General features: G+C 49.8%; 1 long non-coding RNA gene across 1 annotated transcript; it reads right to left on the reverse strand.

Annotated features, from left to right (window-relative positions):
* Positions 1–2,109: 2,109 nt before the first annotated feature.
* Positions 2,110–5,677, reverse strand: LOC143155916 (uncharacterized). The gene is made up of 2 exons (XR_012994504.1): positions 5,568–5,677; positions 2,110–2,672 (listed from the first exon to the last, which is right to left on the reverse strand). It is a non-coding gene; the product is annotated as an uncharacterized LOC143155916 (long non-coding RNA).
* Between the last annotated feature and the right edge of the window lie 323 nt (positions 5,678–6,000).

The raw sequence follows: 6,000 nt of genomic DNA on the forward strand, positions 1-6,000 counted from the left end.
AATTATTCCTTCATGGTGCATATAATCCACCCATTTATTTGATAAAGGTATCCATAAAAAACCAGAAATGACCCAACAGCACTCCCAGTACTAATATCAGTCCTATCCTGCTGTTCATCTCTATATCTTCCAGCTTTCTACTGCATGAAGTAATGAAGAACTAAAAGTAACACTCAGTCCTTTTTCTTCTTAAAAGCACATTACAAATACTAACCTTAATTCCTCTTCTGCCTGTTTTCAGAAGGTTAAGTATCAGTTTTTCAGAGGATTTAAGTGCCCACAGTGCATTTGAAGGTCTTTGAGTGACAGATGTTAAGAACCTCTGAACATCTGAGCCCTGTTAAACGCTCCCCACGTGCATGTGAGGGACATATCAGAACCAGCATCAGAATTCAGATGGTCCCCGCTCCTAACTGTGGTCTAATCACACCTCTTTCAGGTGCTGTTTGCAGATGATGGCAGAAGGGCATTGTATTTCTGATGACTCAGCATTTGCAGGGGAGGCTTGCTTTCGGACATAGCTCTCCTGCATTTAGGAGCTCCCATATTACTCCAGCATTACTCCTGAGCGGTGCATGGCATCACCGTCTTTGCTCCCTAGGAGGAGGGTAATACTGGATCAAACACTGCTATAGGGGCTTAGTGGGAAAAAATTGATTTTTTTTCTCTTGGCAGTGTTAGGACACAATTTCAGCCTCTAATTTCTCACAGCACCTTCCCTCCCCCTGCTATTTCATGTAAACTTCTCATGAAAGCAATAGTCTTTCTGAAGGTGTATTTGGGGTGTTATTGCTTAAGCCCAAAGGGAGAGCACATCCCTCACATAAATTGTGGTTGATGGTGAATCTGGACTGTGCTTGTACCATTGCACAGACCCTGGCTAGATGCAGGTGTGAATTGCTGAGGTCCCCAAACCTGCAGTTTGCCCAGACATTTTCAGTGGTACCCTCAGAAGGCAGTAAGTACTGATAAAACTTGGAGCACTGCTCTGCAGAGCCCAGGACATATTTTCCTTCAACTCTATAAAACCACTGTCAGGTAGAACCCCCCTGAGTAAACCTCACTGTTGTAAATGCCCTGTCCACAGCCGGCCCAGCCCATGGAAAAGTCCCTGGTGCAGGGGACTGCCAGGAGCACGTACAACATTGCGCACCCAGGCTCTTCATAGACAGTGTGAACAAGGCAGAACTGCACTCATCACCCCAGAACCGAAGCCAAATCCCCTTGGTCAGCTAGTTTGTTCCCACTGCACAGATCAAAATACAAGCCTCAATCATAATATTAAATCTATCTCCCTCCCTGCCGTGCTGTATTGTCTAGGTGAGGAGGAAAGGGGAAACTTTGTTTTCATTCCCTTCAAATTAATTAGAAATTCATGTGGGGGGAGGACTCATCCAGACAGTAACAGGGGTTATTATGTTTCATAACTGCATCTAACCAAGGATGTGTTGCACAGAATTCAGAGTCAACAAGAGTCTCTGGTATCAGGGTCAAGTCAGTACATCCTCTGTAACCAAAGTAACTCAGCTCAGCACGCTACCTGTGTAGGAGAGAGGACTGGGTGGCCCTTCAGACTTCAGCTCTCTGAGAAGGCTAGTAAGGTATTGCTTACCGGCATACACAGCAGTCCTTTCCAAATTTGAATCTCAGCGCTACATTTTCTCTTTGCATATGCCTTATCATGAATGCAAGTGGTTAAGCTTTCCTCCTCCTTTTTAAAGATCACATTTAATTTTTCTTTTTTTTGCTCTAGTGATTTACACAAAATATTTAAGCTCACTGCTGTAAATCCCCTTGGGGCACCTACCAGAAGGTTGTGAAACCTGGGTGAGGGATGGTGGAAGGGCATACACTGTTAATTAGTGGAGGTTGGCAACCCCCTAACACTTCGGCTTACGCTCTTGTCAACGGCTCCGAGGTCTGGCTTTGTGGGAGCCGATTCATGCAGGCGTTTGGAAATAACCGGACTCTGGCAGCAACTCCTACTCTGACAGAAGAGAGCCAGCAACCAGCTTAATAGGTTGCTGCAGCCAGCGAAGTCCTCCGGTGAGGAGCAGTGAAGTGAAGAAAAACAAAGCCCATTCCAACCGCTGCCACAGCAGACAACAGTTGAGAGCAAAGAATCATTTTATTGCATATGGAGGGGGGGAATGAGGGAAAGAAAAGAAAATGAGATGGCATTTTTTACAGCTAAGGGTTTAATGGTTTCTTTCCTTTCTCCCCTTCCCATTAAAGGGGACAAAAATACACGGAAGGAGAATTCCACAGATTTTCATTCTTCTTGTAAGAAAAGACGGCGCAGCTGAAGCTTCTTCCTTGAATTAAGTTTTCAGAAGGAAAGTTGGTTTCCCTTTCTCTGGCTCCTCATAGCGGCATTTTTCTGGCTCTAGCAACCTAATAGGTTGATTGCTGAGCCTCTTCTGTTTCAATTACTTTTGATTGATTCTCAGGTCTGTGTCAGCCACTTGGTGCAGCCACCATCTCAGGAACAAATCTGCAGCAGCTGAAGATGAAAATAGCTTCCATGACCACTTAGGAGGGGAGTTCAAGCATCTTTTCTAAACATGAGGTTGCTGTAGCCTTCCCTCAAAATCGTGTCTCCGGCCAGGGCTGCTCATGACGAGGTTCCTGTTCCTGATGGCTCTCTGAGCTGCGCTTAGCCTCAGCCACAGCTAGGAAGGAGGGTGAAAGGAACTTTAATATCGTTAGGCTGCTCAACGTGTGATTGCTGGAGGGCACTGCCGTTATGCCCCAGGAGAGGGACTGCGGCCTGGTAGAAGTCCCTCTAGGTTTAGAGAGTGGAGTGGGACAGGGAGAGGTGGGACACAGGGCTTGTAAGATGAGTCTTGGGGGCTTGCTTTATTGTTTGGGTTTTTACTGAAGGAGCAATGGGAGAGGGAAGGGAGAGAAAGGGAGTTGGGAAAAGGAGTGCAGGTGATGGCGACTGGTTCCTCACAGAAGCAGCCAGCCTCTGCAGTTGCTTTGTACACATCTGACTCTTTTCTTAGCAGTGGTAGCCTCAAGCCTTTAGACTGGCAAAGGAGTAGTAAGGAAAGATCTGTACTGATGCCCTGGCTGAGAGGTAGTCTGGCTTCCTGCATAAGTCAGAGCAGACTGAGAATGAAAGCAGTCTGGAGAATTGGGGCTATTTGTGTCAACAGTAGGATTATATTTCTGTATTTTTAATTTCCTACTGTTGCTGTCCAATTCAACTCAGCATGGGATCACAGCATAATTCAGGCTGGATGGGACCCTGGGAGGCTCAGAGCTGGGTCAGCCCCAGGCCAGACCAGGCTGCTCAGAGCTGTGTCTGGTCGGGGCTTGAAACCTCCCAGGATGGAGCCTGTGCAGCCTCCTGGGCTGCCTGCTCCACTGCTAGACTGTCCTCATGGGAAAATTTTTTTCCTTGCATCTAGTCTGAATCTCTCTTGTTTCAATTTATGCCCGTTGTCTCTTGTTTTCCTGCCACACACACCGGTGAAGTTCCCAGTTCCCTTTTCTTGAAGACCTTCCTATAGGTATGGGCAGGCCTCACATTTGCCTTTCTTTAGTTGTCAGGGAAATCCCTGGACCTCCACAGTCTTTCGAAGATGTTAGAGAGTGGCCTTGCAAGGACATAGGCCAGCTCTCTTGGCACTCTTGGATGCAACTGTTGGGTCTGATGGACTTGAAGAGATCAAGATCTCTCAGGCAATCCCAGAGTCAATGCCTATCTGCTTGCTGGTAGTACTCCTCTGAGCCCAGAGGCCTGGGAGACCTTGTTGATGAAGACTGAGGTAGAGAAGGCATTGAGTACCTGTGTCACCAAATCACTTTCCCTATTCAGCAATGGGCCTACATTTTCTCTGTTTAGCCTTTATTGCTAATCTAGTGGTAGAAGCTCTTCTTGTCATCCTTGATGTTCCCTCCAAGTGACAACTCTAGGTGAGCTTTGGATCAAAGGTAGCTATGGGGGACCGTCCGAAAGGCAACCAGCTCACCACATTCAAAGAGCTGGGCTTCCAGTCCCGGCCTGAGGTGGGCTGATGCAACAGGGTGCTGCTTCAAATGACCCCTGGGGAGAACTTGTACTGTTGTCTAAAGCAGCAAGTGTGCAGTGGTAAAAGATTTCATGCAGGGGAAACGCGGTGCACCCAATGTTGAACTCAGAGCAGCTCTGCCAGGGACCTGCGTGTCTCCCCGTGGGTCGTCCTCAGCAGCCAGGCAGGAGGAGAGGCATGTTTGTGTGCCTCCTGACTGGTGGGGCGGACGGCTTTGTCTGGGAGGCACAGGTTCTCTTACAGTTAATGTGTCTTCTAGAAATACCCACTCATGTCTGCTGGGAGGAGCTGGCGCAGGGTAGCAGAGTGGCATTTGGGGGGTGGGCTGACAGATCTCATCGGGGCTGCCTTCCTCCCACCCTGAAAAAAGGGAGCGGTGGCGTCAATAAAGCGATCCAGCCCCACACTCCTGCCCGTGCCCCATGAGCACCGTGCTCCTGGGGACGCAGGGGTCCCACTGCGAGCGAACAGCCGGAGACAAGGCACTCGCTCCACTCCTATCCCTCCAGTACCCGGGGGTGGTGGGGAGGGAAACAGACTGCAAGGGCAGGTTAATATGAATGGACATGCTGTGAAAAATGGATACTAAATTATTCCCTGATCCAATAAACCTCTCAACCCACACTCTCAGAAAAGCCTCGGTGAGTAGACAGGCCTCACGAGTTGCTCAGCAGCTCAATAAAATCTGTCTCTGCCCTGTCAGATCGAAAAGGGAAACAAATGGCAGAATTTGGAGCCCTCCCCCGAGGAGGCCTTGCTCCTACGTGAACGGCTCTGCCTGCGATGCCAGCTCCCTGCCTGCAGCCTGAGGGGACTGCACCACAGGCAGTTGCCTGCAGCAGGACCCTGAACTTGTGAGAGTTTCCTTCCTCCGTCCTTGGCTTCCAGGTGTTCTCATGGAGAGGGTTTTCACCCACACACGCATGACTGCTTTGAGGTGCAGGAGCCCTCAGAGTGTTTGCAGCCAGCCCCAGCAGAGGGGCTGTGGTAGGGGCAAGCGGATGGAGGGTCAGTCTCCTGCACCACGCCAGCCCTGCCATGCACCCCAGGTTGCTCAGTTGTTTGGAGGTGGCTGCCTGGGTAGGAGCACCCTTACAAGGCTGCGTTTGCCCTTGCAGGGGGCTACGGTCAATGCCCTGCCTGGAGGAAGGGCTTGATCCCATTATGCCAACACTAGTTTCTTCTGCTGTCTCTCATGGGGGTTTTTGCACCTCTGCACATAGGTGTAGGATGATTCATGAGCATGCGTTTGTGTTGTATCTGCGCTCAGGTTGTGCTAATCCTGTTTAGTCATTTTTCAGTGGATTTCATTTAGATACCGGGCTGGGGCTCTGCATGCCCTTGACAATACTGAGCAACACCATTGCTCATATTTAAACTCACTGACATAGCTAGTGATGGTGAAATTAAAGGAGACAGTGACATAAAGCTCTCACCCAGCAGCAGTTTGCCTCCTGCCAGTCACTGCTCTTGTATTTTCCCTCCCTTGTCAAAACCCAAGGAAAAGGGGCAGATTTTGTGGCTTACCTGGAAGACCAGCAAGTCTGAGCTCTTCTGGACCAACCTGTGTGCCCAGGCCGCTCCAGCTAAGCCCGCGGAGCGCAGAGGAAGATCAGGCACCACCTGCCGTGCAAACCCTCTGCGAAGCCACAGCAAACCCCTCGCAGAATGTAAAGCAGGTGATTTATGCCAGCAAAGACTTTCGGCCTCACTGCTGCGAGCAGCTCGCTCGTGCTCACCCAGCCGGTAGCAAAGCTAGAAATAGCCTGGGCTGCTGGGGCCCAGCACCCGGCTCTCGCCTCCGGTCCGTGGCTGCTCTCCAGCTCTGACTGTACATGCCAGTTTGCTGTCATGGCCTCTCTTGCTGGCTGGTGGAAGGAGAGGTCTGCTCCCCGAAATGGCAGCTGAAGACACAGATGTCACACGTTTTATTCCGTGGCTTTTGATACTAAGCAAATAA

Source organism: Aptenodytes patagonicus, chromosome 1 (genome assembly GCF_965638725.1).
Source record: "Aptenodytes patagonicus chromosome 1, bAptPat1.pri.cur, whole genome shotgun sequence".
Lineage (NCBI taxonomy): Eukaryota > Metazoa > Chordata > Aves > Sphenisciformes > Spheniscidae > Aptenodytes > Aptenodytes patagonicus.